The following is a 13,682-nucleotide window of genomic DNA, read 5'->3' on the forward strand; positions in this document are numbered from 1 at the left end:
ATGAAAAACAGATTGCCACGCTGAAAGGCAAAAAAAAACAACAACTGCAACTCAGTCCTGGTTTCTCACGCGTCAAGAATCACTTTTGTTTTGCAACGACCGGCGTATGAAAGCCCATCAATACAGGTGGAAAAAACATCTTCAGCAAGTATAAGCCAGAAAAACGGAATATGGATGTAATACCTCAACGAATAAACAGCTCATTACATTCTCCATCAAAAAAGATCTGACTCATACTTTTGACTGAACTCATCATAACAATCATGAGCCAGAATCGGCGTTTTAAAGCAGCAACTGCCTGTGAAGTCATGAATAACATTCAAGTCTTGCAATTCCAAATTGGACAAGCAACGTCTGCCTCTAAGGGTTGCTTCATGAATTAGTTTTTTACCCGCAAGGTGTACAAATGACAGAGTTTGGCTGCTACAAGACTGGGCACAGCTACAAATGCCCTGATAAGCCAAAGAAGACAGTGTACCCGACTTTGGGACTCGGAAGGCGGGAACGTGTCACTTCAAGTTATCCATGTGTCACTCAAACTCAATGTCATACACGTACAGTATGTAGACACACACACACACACACACACTCACACAACGTTTAACAGCTTAGCTATGAGATCTCAGCGCACAGCAGATGACCAATCAGTTTGCCGGATTGCTCTTTAGGAGATCACGACGTGATTTCCAGACATTTTTGTGACTCACTCTTTTCTACAGTCACGATTACCCACACAGAAAAATATATAGTGGGAGTATGAAAGATTGAGTGAGTTGGGATCTTATGTGCTATGGAAGTAATATATAAGTCAACTATAGTGTGATAATTAGTTTCTTTAAAGTGACCATTTTTAGAAATTAAATAGGTGACGCATCTGTCTTTGTGTAAGGTTTATTTTTGTAGTAAACTTGACAAATAAAGAATTCTTATAATATTTTCAGTGTAAAAATCCATCTAATTTCAAAGAATGGAGGTATGTGCCAGTATAGCTTGTATTTCATGTCAAATCAAAAAATTCAAAGCACAATAACACCACAATTTCTACAATAGTATGGAAAAACTACATCTAAAGCTACTCTACTATAAACAAAATATATTTAACCACTAAAAACATTTTGATTGGTTTCCACCAAACCTTCAAACTAGTCCTAACACTGAATCGGTCCACTCCACAAAATAACCCATGATAGAATTCCCATCCAAGCGCTTATTTTACCAGTGCTTTTGATTGATAAAAGATATTGCGGATGAGCATGACTGACAGCAAAAAAAAAATGACTTAAAGACATCTGTCCCCCACACATACATACACACACATAGCCAAGAACTTTGAGTTGAATTTAGGCTGATTGAATGCTCCGCCTATAGTCTGGGCTTTGTCCCTCTGAGCCTTGTCTAAATATTGAAGCATATTGCAGTGAAAGAGTCAGCTATCCAGAGGATTTCACCAATTTGCATATTCATACAATTAATTAGGATTGCTCACTCTACTCTGCCATTTTTTCCCTCTTTTTTTTTATCTTTCCTACTTTATTTCTCGAGAGGCAAGCGTAAGACAATGGTGGGGCGGTGATCAGAATCAGTCATCAGCGGGGATGGCGGCGGCGGCGGCGTTGGGGGGGGGGGGGGGGGGGGGGGTAGACGGGGGAGCCATGCGCCCACACACACCTTTATTCTGAGTTGACTGTCTGCATCAGATACGATGATGAGTGCTTTGCAGCCTCTCTGTTGATGCAAACTTCTGCTGCTTTGTCTCACTTTGTCTTTTGGCTTCATTGTCTACCGCCAAAATGTCTGAAAGCCGCCATTGTGCGGCCAGAAAAAATCTACAGCGACTTTCTCGCAAGGCAAAGTCTTAATTGCGTGGAGAAATAGAAGGCAGAATATTTGCAAGGAGCGAAATAAAGAAAGGTGGATATAGTACGTGGTATCACTGAATCAAGATTTGGAATTTGGCTCGTTGTTGTTGTCGTTGTTACGGCGTTTTTAAGCGTTTTTCACCTACCGCTCGCTGACTGTGCTAAAATCTCTGCCGTGCCATTTTCTAGGAAAGTGTTTAAATTGAGTCATTTCAGTAATGGCACTTGTGGTCCTCGTGGAAAAAAATGGCGGAGTTAGTCAAGAGCATAAAAGGCTTGTGTTTAAAATAATGAGCGGCCGTGGCGCTTTAAGAATTCCCGGAAAAAATACCTCTTCGTGATTATTGTCAAAGTCAAATCCATATATTTACTTCTCCCCCCCCCCCCCCCCCCCCCTCAAGTACTTATACTGACTATATTTACTCTGGCAGCATATCGTCTGTCAGTTTGAATTCAAGCGGTATGTTATTAAGCCACCATCATTTTATCTACTTGTGGATTATGTCAATCTTTTTTTTTAGGAAAACCAGACGGCCTAATCTAGTTAAACAGCATCCTAAAAAAAATTCCAAGCCTTTAAAATGACCATGAAAGCATCCCAAGTTGCACCTCACTCAAGCAGATTAAACAAATTATCATTCACATGAAGAGAAGATTAAACAAAATCAAATACTACTGAATTAATACTTCATCTTAAACCTGTCAGTCGTTGTACAGTCAGGTTTGATTGGTCTGTAATCTAGAGAATTTAGTATGGAAGTGGAATTTAGAAAAAATATATTAAAAAAACATGAAAACCTGGTAATAAAAAGAGGGGATGAAGCATGTGACAGTTAACAGAAGTTGTCCATTAAGCCTGCAGAACAGTCCTGGCGTGAATATTGCATTTCCATGTTTACTACAATTACAGCCATGTTAGCCAGTTTACCGGCTCCAGGCAAAAACTAACGGGGGGAAAACACAAGCGGAGTGAAAAAAAAACACACATAACCTTCCCCCATGGTGAATAAAAATGCCATTAAGGCCAGATCAATTAAAAATCCTCTTTCATTCTTTTATCCATGACAAACAGTGGAAGTAATCAAAGAAAAAGATAGCAAGATGAAAAGAACGCGCGTTGATTTCCACCAGATATCGAGACAACAATGTTGGACGGACAAAAGCTGGCGTGCAAAGCCGACTTGACTCCTACGCAAAGCAAAGCGAGCCCGTGGACCGATGTCTGAGAAGACGTAATGGTCCTTTGTGTTGCCACGGCGAATGAAGAAAACTTTGGACAAATACCACACGCGATGGCTAACTTCACAAGCAGGGGTCAAAGGGCAACCAAATGACAACCTGAGGAACCCGAGGCCAAAGCGCTCTAGCCCGCCTGCTGTTAATCTCATCTAATGATGTCCTCGCGTGCTGACATCTTCTCTACCTCAACTGCATTGTCCTACTACGACACAATGTAGTATTTTCATCTCTTTAAAGCAATTTCATTCCACACATGCTCTGTTCTATGATCAATACCTTCCAACATGTCTGCACTACTTCAACTTTTTCATCTTGTTAGGTCCGGATAAAAATCAAGGGCGCTAGTTTGTGTGAGCACGTTCCAACTTTAGATCAAACTGTTGGAGGTGCTGAGGGTGTAAAATACTGACCAACTTTAGCTATGCTGTCATATAATTATCTTTTTAATTATCTTTGACCTTGCGATCACAACTGTGTCTTTAAATGTTATCTTTATGACCTTCCTGCCACAGTTTGCATGGAAGTAGCACGTTATTTGTACTTGGCTATTGCTTGTACGCCTAAAAAAAAAACAGTTAATGAAGAATAAACGAGTGTGTAATGCGTACTTAGTCGCAAAGTTACACATTACGTTGTTATATAGGTTGATTTCGACTAGCTGGCATTAAATTCATGCAAAAATTACATGAGCCAAATGCAAAATCAGTCATTTAAAAACATATGAAGTCTTCAGCGTACTAACTTTTTGCTAAAAAATATCCTACCCCCTATTTTTACGCAAAATGTTGCACAGAATACAATAAAAATGTAACTACGATCTTACCTTTCTAAGCATACTTAGTCGCAAAGTACTATTTTTTTACTTCAAATATCGTATCCCCTATTTTTACGCAAAATGTTGCACGGAATACAATAAAAAAAAATGTAACTACAATCTTACCTTTGTCCATAATGTCCAAGGAACAACCGTTGCCCGAAACTTACCTTTACTTTACTACTAAAAAAAGAAACATTCCACAATACAAAAGTATTTACGGTCTTAGCTTTGCTTATCAATAAGGTCAACCCGACAAATATAGCATAGGAAAACAATACATTTCATAATAACAATCTATAACCACGGTCTTAACTTTACTTCTCAATGAACTCTATGTGCCAAATATGGCCCGTAAAAAACACATTTCACCAAAAATATAATGTAATTAGAGTCCTACCTTTAGTTTTCAATGTGCTCTTCCTTATTATTTATGAAGGATTGCATCTATGAGATGCTTTTGGATGTCTTTCTTTTATGCCTTGAGTCTTGAAAGTTTCTCAATCTCCTTAGAGATCAGTGCCCTAGAAAACCAAAAAGTAATTCTTGGTCAGTCCTGAAATGGTAGCATGAATATAAGGCCATAAAAATCACATTAAATATGTAATAAACAAACAAGTTTTGCCATTTGAAATCATTGCCAAACGACAATAAGCCAAAATCCCACTCAGTTATTCGTCCTAAACCATGTTTATTGTCTAGATTCCTACAGATTGACAAAATGTTTTAATTCCATTCCTGAAAGAGTTTTCCTTGGAACACCTTTCAAATGAGCTGCTAACAAGAAGCTGCTGGAAAGATTACAGCCCGAGTAGAATCACTTCCAGGATTCTGGCCAACCACAGTGAGCTCTTCTAAGAAATAATGGCCGGAAAACCTTTTTCCAAAGTCATCCAAATAGAACCCATTAAACATGTACTCATAAAAATATCCACCTTTTAAAGTTGTATGACGTGAAAGTGTAAGAGGGGTGGAAGTAATTGCCAAGAGGAGATTTTCTCTATGCATCAGCTCTTTAAAAATCATACACAAAATATTGAAATAAGTTCCAACATATAGTTTTGCCATGTATGGTTAAACCTTGATTGGTCCATATATGATATTATGAACATATTGAATATTGTTCAGCCACAAACAATTCATATTTTCCAATGTTTTTCCTTGTGAGCCATACTACGAATTTAAAAGTCAAAATACATACAAGTAAACGAGTGCCTTTTCAATTTTTTTTGTAATTTCACCACTTTTAAAGTGGAAAAATGAATATTTTTTCAAATATTCTTATGCTGTTGCCAATTAAATGAGAGGATGCATTCCAGAAAAGTTTACTGCAAAAAAAATAAATATTAAAGCCGTTCTAGATGTATTATCTCAGTTCTGTCACCAGCGCTTTCCATATTTTATCTTACAGGTTAGCAAAGAACCAGATACACTCATCAAAAGACCCACGTAAGGCTCCCGAGCCATAGGTTCCCTATCCCTCATCTAACGTATTGTGGACCTGTGTATTAAATGTTGATGCTCCTTTCTCCATTACATAGTCATATGATTTTTTTTCTTCTCCAAATTCACAGGGTGCTTTTGGCGAAGAAAAAAAAACCCAACAAAAACAGCTGCTTTCTAATCCACGTGCATGCCGCACACACGGGCACACACACTTCGCCAGGAAGAGGTCAAATTAACGGCTGACTTTGCAGCTCTGCAGCAGACGTTGAAAGCCGCCGACGCCCATTTGAGTGTGCGCGCCATCATTTCCATTTGGCTTCTCTCTCTTCCCTACCCTTCTGCTCAGTTGCCACCCTGCGTTCCAAGCCCTTTCTTAGCTCATTTGCATAATATACGCGTACTTTCTCCTTCTTAAGCTCAGCATGCACAAACACACACACACACACACACATGCATCTGACAGATGGCACCACTGGCTCTAGAAACAGCAGAAAGTGGGAATACGAGAGGAAGAGAAAAATGTTCTGGTAAACTAAACACACTCACACACACACACACACACAATAATACCATAATTATCCTGGGCACTGGCCTTGGCACTAACCTGGGGAAAACCCTGATGAGCCAACTAAATGCACCCAATGACCTACTAAAGCCAACAGGAGAAAACATACACACACACCCACCCACACACACAAATACAGGCATGTAAAGCAGTGGCTGGTACACTAATATTTCCGCAAATGCATGCGTATCGGTCGGTAAATGAGAAGGGAAATCATGTATATGTGAGGGGAAATAAAAGCAGCCATTGCTCCCAATCAATCTCTTTCCCCTCCCTCAACGCCGACTCTCTCCCGATTGCTTTTTAAAATTCTTTAGAAGGGACGGCGATGGTCGTTAGAGCGTGTCTGCGCTGTCAGGCTGAGTTATCCCCGCGTATAGCTCTGGGCCTGATTATCCTGTGATGACTCATCCAGGGAAAGAGAGAGAGAGAGAGAGAGAGAGAGAGAGAGAGAGAGAGAGAGAGAGAGAGGGAGGTGAACTCGGTGCACGAGAACCCAACAACCAGGCCACTGATTACATAGCAGAGAGTTAGAGAGAGAGAAGGGGGTGCTAAGAGAACCCAGCGTCGACAGGCAATTCCCTGGGTGCCCCCGCGTGACGGTTGGACAAGAAGCGGCGCCCTTTTTTTTGTCCGTTGATGGGATGATCGTCACTGTGAGTGTTTCTCACCAAGCGATATGCGTCATATCATATCATTGACTGGATCATGTGGTTAAATATTTACAGTGAAGATGACCAAAACAACAAGCACATCTTTGTTGATGTGCTGATGTTTCTGGTAGTTGCATAACATTTGAGCTAATCACATTGCTGGGGTTCTGACATTTTGGTCCAGGTGGTGATAAATCCATTCTGATGGGAGCGTATATTTAACCATCTTCTAATTAAATGTCAACTGTATTCATAGAATGCTTAAGGTTTACATCTACTGTTGAGCATTGTTGGGTATTACAATGCAACTTTATGTAATCTACTTCACACATGCACATTTCCAGCTGCTTTTACTTGATATTCAAAGTTTGTTAAATTACGAGGCACTTCGGGTCGTCTTTAAGTTCACCGAGGTGAAATGTGCACAATTTGAGCCCAACGTTCCGCTGACGCGTGCAAACAATACAAAAAAAAAACAAGTGCACAAGTACACACACATACACCTCTTGAGGCTGATAGAATGGGATTGGCCAGCGTTGTCGCAGAACCAACTGTCACCGCAGTGAGAGGTCAAGCAGACAATAACACAGCTTATATAAGTCACAATAACAGGGATGGGGAAAAACACTTTTTTAACAGGTTATTATTGGCATTTTTTCCACTTTTCTCCCTCTCAATTATCAGAACTACTATTTTTAAGTCCTAAAGAGCCCATTTTAGCTACCAGACTGAGGACTAAAACGTCGAATATAGCCATAATGTACATCTATGTGTATGTATATATGTGCTTATATATGTGTATATGTATATATGTGCTTAAATATGTATGTGTATATGTGATTATATGTGTGTATGTATATATGTGCTTATATATGTGTATGTAAATATGTGCTTATATATTTATATTTATTTATTTATTAACTTATTACCTATCTATTTATGTCTAAAATGTCTTTTTCTGTGTCTGTATTCTCACCCTCTTGCTACTGTGACAACAAAATTTCCCGAATACAGGATGAATAAAGTTATCCAATCCAATCTAACCATTCTTTCCAAAAGCACTATTATTAAGCCTGTAAAGGCTAAAAAGACCTAAACATATCCACAAGGTGACACTGAACAGAAACAATCTCGAAATCCTCATCCACAAAGCTGGAAAATAATAAGAAAAAAAAGTAAATCGAGGCAAGGCGTTAAATCTCCCAGCATGACTCAACAAAGTTATATTCGGTATGCGGGAATCAGACGGGTAAACTCTATTGAAAGACAAGATGCAATTTCACGTGGAGAGGACATGGGGACAACCAAGGGAGGGCAAACCAGAAGGAGAAAAAAAAGAGAGAGAAGGAGCTTTTCTATAAGCAGAAGCTAAAGAGGTCAGACTGCTAGTTTCTGGGTCAGGGCGCTTTAAACAAGCGGCCGCGCTCAAGCGCCGTCCTCGTCCCTGTGGCGGCGTGGCAATGTGGACGGACCTCGTCCAACTGTGACCACACATTAGGCACCTACTGGAAGCTATACAAACACAGCTCTGGGCATCAACACACAAAGTTGCCCTTTACTCTAATCCTCCGCATATAGGGATGCGCATAAAGCCATATTTGAGAGGCCGACAATTGGCGGAGTGCTATCCGTCCCGGGAAAATAGCCTAGGGCGAAAATGTATAGGAAGGAATTGGTAAAGGGAGCAGAATATGATGCAGGTATGGTTAGATAGTACAATCGTACAGGAGAGCTTAAAAGTACTTTAAAAATCCCTGGAAAAGTTACTTTTAGGATATTGGATTGGATAACTTTAATAATTACATGATGATTATATAATTACATAGTTAAATAAATACATGGATAAATATATAAATAAATAAGTGTATTCTATATATATATATACATACACATACATATATAAGCACATATATACATACACATACATATATATAAGCACATATATACATACACATACATATATAAGCACATATATACGTACACATACATGTATAAGCACATATATACATACACATACATATATAAGCACATATATACATACACATACATATATAAGCACATATATACATACACATACGTATATAAGCACATATATACATACACATGCATATATAAGCACATATATACATACACATACATATATTAGCTCATATATACATACACATACTTATATAAGTACATATATACATACACATAGATGTACATGCATGCATACGGTAGGTCCTAACACAGCCATTTTTTGTTAAAGAGCCTGACAGCTGATTATTAATTTTTTCCTTTATTTTAAATTTAGTCTTATCTCAAAGTGCTTACATCAAATTATTGCCACTTTGCCTTCTGTATATTTCCTCCTCTGTATTTATTTTGCCTGTCTCCATCATAAAAGGCAACAAGGAGAGAAGTCCATCATGGCAGCCCCCGACAAAAGAGCCAAATTATGATTGGAAAAACAGGAAAATAATTTTTCATGGACAAGTAATAGTTGCAGCCGAAGCAAATGCGGCCATTAGACAAAAGAGACAAGAGGAAGCTATAGAAAATGGGCAGTATCTTTCCAATTATCAGCATGGCGCGTGTTCTTTAGAGCAAGCTGAAAAGACAGGTTATTAAGCTTTAATGCTTCAAAGCATGAGGGCCATTCAAGGCCTTTTTTCTCATTAGACCTACCACCAAGCTCACCGTGCGTGCATTCGTATGCGTATATGCGTGCGCATGTGTGTGTGTGTGCACGGAAAATACATAAGCACGCATGTGCAAGAACATGTCCACGGTTAAGCACCTCACACAACACCAAATGCAAAGTGTTGGTTTGTCTGTTTCGAGGTCATTTCCCTATATATCTACGTATATGCGTACTGTATTAATGCATTGATAGAGAATAGAGCCATAGTGCACATCAAAACACTCAAGTATTCTATAAATCTTTGTAAAAAGGAGGAACATCTGATTGATTTGACTTTTTTTATTTTTTCGTTGGATGGAAGGGTGTTTGAAAGCAAGATGAAAAATAGAGGAGTATAAAGAAGGTTATTCCTAGTGGGAAATGTTGGGCTATTTTGTCGTAAAGAAAACATCCGAATGTAAGTTTGCTATTGTGATTTTATTTCTTCATTTGTTGAGGGGTTATGCTATAGTTCTCTTGGAGTAAATCTGTCATTATAAAGTATAAAGTATATTAGTAAAGTATATTAATGGCGCTGGATTTGATCAATATTGGATCTGATTCCGGAATTGAGTAGAAAAATATTAATGGAGTACGTTTCCAGTACCAAAATGCTTTCTGTTTACTTTAAAATGAACCACTAGAAAAACATACCTGCTAAGTTGGACTAGTATTTAGTAGAAACTAACTATATTAACAAAGTATTGAGTAGTTTTTTTTTAATCAAGATTTCTTGAGGGCATTTTACAGGCAAAATGGGGATGGGGAAAAACATGCACTATTTGGAAGTTTATAAATATAATACAACTCATGCAAGTAACTTTCAGATATGCTTTTAAAAAAATAGTAATAAAAATAAAAAGTGGGGCGTTACCTATGCAAGGAAAAGTTTGTTATCTAAATCCTACTGAAAAATATGCAAAATAAAACTTGTTGAATTACAGTGAACATTGAATCATTGTCATGTCTTAAATATCCAAGCCCTGAAATCCAACATACATGCAACCATCCATCTACTCATAAAGCTTTCTTACCCGGCTATAAATTCCCCCAAAAATATTTAAAAAGTATCTCAGTAAGCACGTGCTGGGTCTCTGCAATAAAATCACGCATAGTTAAACGATTTGGCCCACGTGTGAGAGCATTCAGTCAGGTGATGCCATGTGAACACATTAGCGGGAGAGAACACAGTGTAACGGCCAGTCCAACTTCCCGGGATCAATGAAGAAATATTGGCTGCTGCGCTTCTGCTCAGTCGGCCACTAACTCCCCTTCTGTCCGACGTTGCACACTACCGCACAAAAACACACGGACACACACACCGGCCCCAACGGTCCGATGAGGATGATTTTCCATAGATGGGATGATTAATGTGCCTGCCCCAAGATGCTGATGGAGATTGATGCCGCCCGCTCGACTCTCCATGCCTAATCTTTCATCCTTACAATAAATATGGCACAAGGTCCATATGCATGCAAAAAAAAGTGCCCGATTACAAACAGCTTGCAAGTCACCGTCCCCTTTAACGATTGCATCCAAAGGCGCTTTCTCTTTCTCTGTCAAACGGCTGTTCCCCTTAATCAAATTAGCCCATCTCTCCGTCTTCGCTAAGGAGTTTTGCACATGGGGCGGACATCCCAGTCACCCTCATTAAGCCACTTGAATGCAAATGAGATGCAAATCTGGCCAAAATGGAACACGGGTTAATTTGCCCCGGTGACATGGCAAACAGTCAGTGGGGATCCCATGCAAATGACATGCAAATGACAAGAGACAGCCCTTTCTCCCATTGGCTACGGGTATGGTGTGGGCCCACGGGGGGTCGGGGCCCGACGTCTGCTTCTACCCGGGCCCAGATCGGACGCACCCGGGCGGAAGCCAGAAGAAGCAAATCCGAGTAAAGAAGCGTGGGCAATGGCGACTGCTAATGCAGAAGCCTGGGATTGGAAAAGGGGAAACTATGAGGAAGTGGAGAGCACATTCCGGGCTTTTAGCCCAGCCGGGGCCCAGCTGTGTGGCGGCAGAGTGGGCCAACTCTCCAACATCATCTGGCTTCTTGCATGGGCTCCTCCAGAGAGCCGAACCCTTTTCTAGCCTATCTAAATATAAGGAAATGTGGAAATCTGACGGAGATCGGCTCTTGAGCCAAATCCTCCCAGTTGTCAAAAACCTTTGGACATAGGAGCCTCTCAAAAGCACGTGACAGGGCCAAATCACTTCCTCTAATGATCAGTCCTGTACACCTACACTATGGATTTGTGCACTTCATTGATCCCCCTCCTCGCTTCAAGCATCCACTGGGGTGGAAAGTAAAGTAAATGAAGTGCAGCTTTTGCTAAGTAGATTTTATTACTGATACCAATGAGCTTGTGTTCCATTTGCAGGAGGTGGCAAGCATTTGGCTTTCATTTCCTTTGAGAATTTCAAAGAAAGCAACACGGTCAGCCCTCTAGGGCTTGGAATTTAAGGACCCGCTATAGTATTTGCATTTTTTTTGCACTATCCTAGATGCTCCAGTACATTAGTGATCTCTGAATGCAAATCAAGTGGCAGTAAATCTCTGGTGAAATGTATCCTGGAGAAAGAACATCAACAGAAAGATCTTCGCTCACGCCTAAGTGTATAGAATGACTCATCTGGATTCTACATGTTCTTGCTTAAAGTGGGGAAACACCCACTGAAGACAATTCTGATTTCCATCCTCAAGGGAGTCTTAGAAGAAAAGAAATGAGCAAGTTTTTTCAGCTCATTTGATATGTACAGGGGCGGATCTAGAAAATATTGATTGCGGGGCGAAAGGGTGGCTATGGGCCCCAATTTACCTGAAGCAAGAAAAAATAGAAATCAGCATTTTGTGGATTACCTTCCATCCCAAAGACTTTTGGGATCCATTTCAGCAATCTAGACAATTTAAGGCCTCACATATCACATTTAAATAATCCTACTAAAAGAAAATCATTGGAAAGTACACAAGGCTTTTTACACAGTATTGTTGGATAACACAAGCAAAAATGGAGCATGTGATAAGAGTGCAAAACCCTGTCTCCGTTCCCAGCTCGACGCAGGAAGCCAATTCTGGCATCAAGTGGGTGAGCTTGCTTGTTTCAGGTCAAGAAGTTTCAAACACTGTTGGAGAACACTTAAGCTACTCAGTTTGAAGCTTTCTCGCCCTCCTGCTTCACTACGACCTTTGACCCCCACATCCACAAACCCACCTCAACAAAGTCACACTTTTATTCTAAATTACAACACTAAAATGTTGGATACTATTCCCACATGGCAGATAATTCCAGATCAACATCAACCAATGTATGAGGTCACAAATACACTACTCAAACTTAAGAAATTGCAGTCAATCAACCAATCACAGCACAGTATATTATGAAGAGCATTTCACTACAGTAAGCAATACTTTGTGAGAGCAGAAAAGGACAAAAAAAAAGCTGCAGGTCGTTGTTGTTGTTTTTAGCATCAGATTACGAAGCCACGCGTTGGCGTTTTTTTTATTAGGCCCTCCCGAGGGCTTTTTACAAATCACAAACAAAAATACTTTGGTGTACCCAGGCTTGACGAATCAAACTACTCCTTCCCTGCCGCCTGACTTTTCACTTCATTCATAAAGCTAAAATATTTGGGAGCAAGCTGATTGGTCAGCGGCATGCAACGCAAAAAGTACGACACGCCATTACCAGCCAATGCAAGGCGAGTAGTAGTACATTCTCCCCCATCCTCTCTCTCGCTCTACGATTCCGACTTTAACGCGCTCTCATTTTGGTGTTGTTTCACCCGGTGTCAGCGTGAATTGCAGAATTGGAAAAGACACGGTCGCAGCTTCGGGGAGACGTCGACATTGACTCAAGTCAACAATGTGTTTTGGAGAACCAGGATGACCCGCGTCAACTACATTCCCAAATGCCCTACAGGGTCTTCAATTGCCATCATCCCCCCCTTCCATTTCTACACTTTGTTAGCTACGAGCCGATGCACTCTAAAAATGAAACCCCATCGAAAGATTGATCTTGTGATTGACAGCTTTAATGAATGATCTTTAACTATGCCCTCTTGAGGGGGGGGCATCTTGACGTCAAGTCTAATTCAATACAAGCAGGCTCAATATTCTGAGTTGTTTGTTTTGTATTTTTTTCCCTTTACGGCACACAAAGAGAGACAAAAAACAAAAGTGAAACACATAAATCAATCACTGCAGTGATCCAGTGACTGTGTGAACTCAAGTGTTTGTAGGGAACTGGGTTGATTGGGTTCATGGGGGGGTTGAAGGAGCAATAGTGTCATCTATGGACGAGAGTGAGTATATACACAAGTAGAGCAATGGATTACATCATCATGTTGAGGTAGCTTTTTTTTCCCCATGTTGACACTGTAGTTCAGACAAAGAGAAGCATTCACACACGTTTACATTATGATTCGGACTTGAAATCGGTTT

Source organism: Stigmatopora nigra, chromosome 21 (assembly GCF_051989575.1).
Source record: "Stigmatopora nigra isolate UIUO_SnigA chromosome 21, RoL_Snig_1.1, whole genome shotgun sequence".
Lineage (NCBI taxonomy): Eukaryota > Metazoa > Chordata > Actinopteri > Syngnathiformes > Syngnathidae > Stigmatopora > Stigmatopora nigra.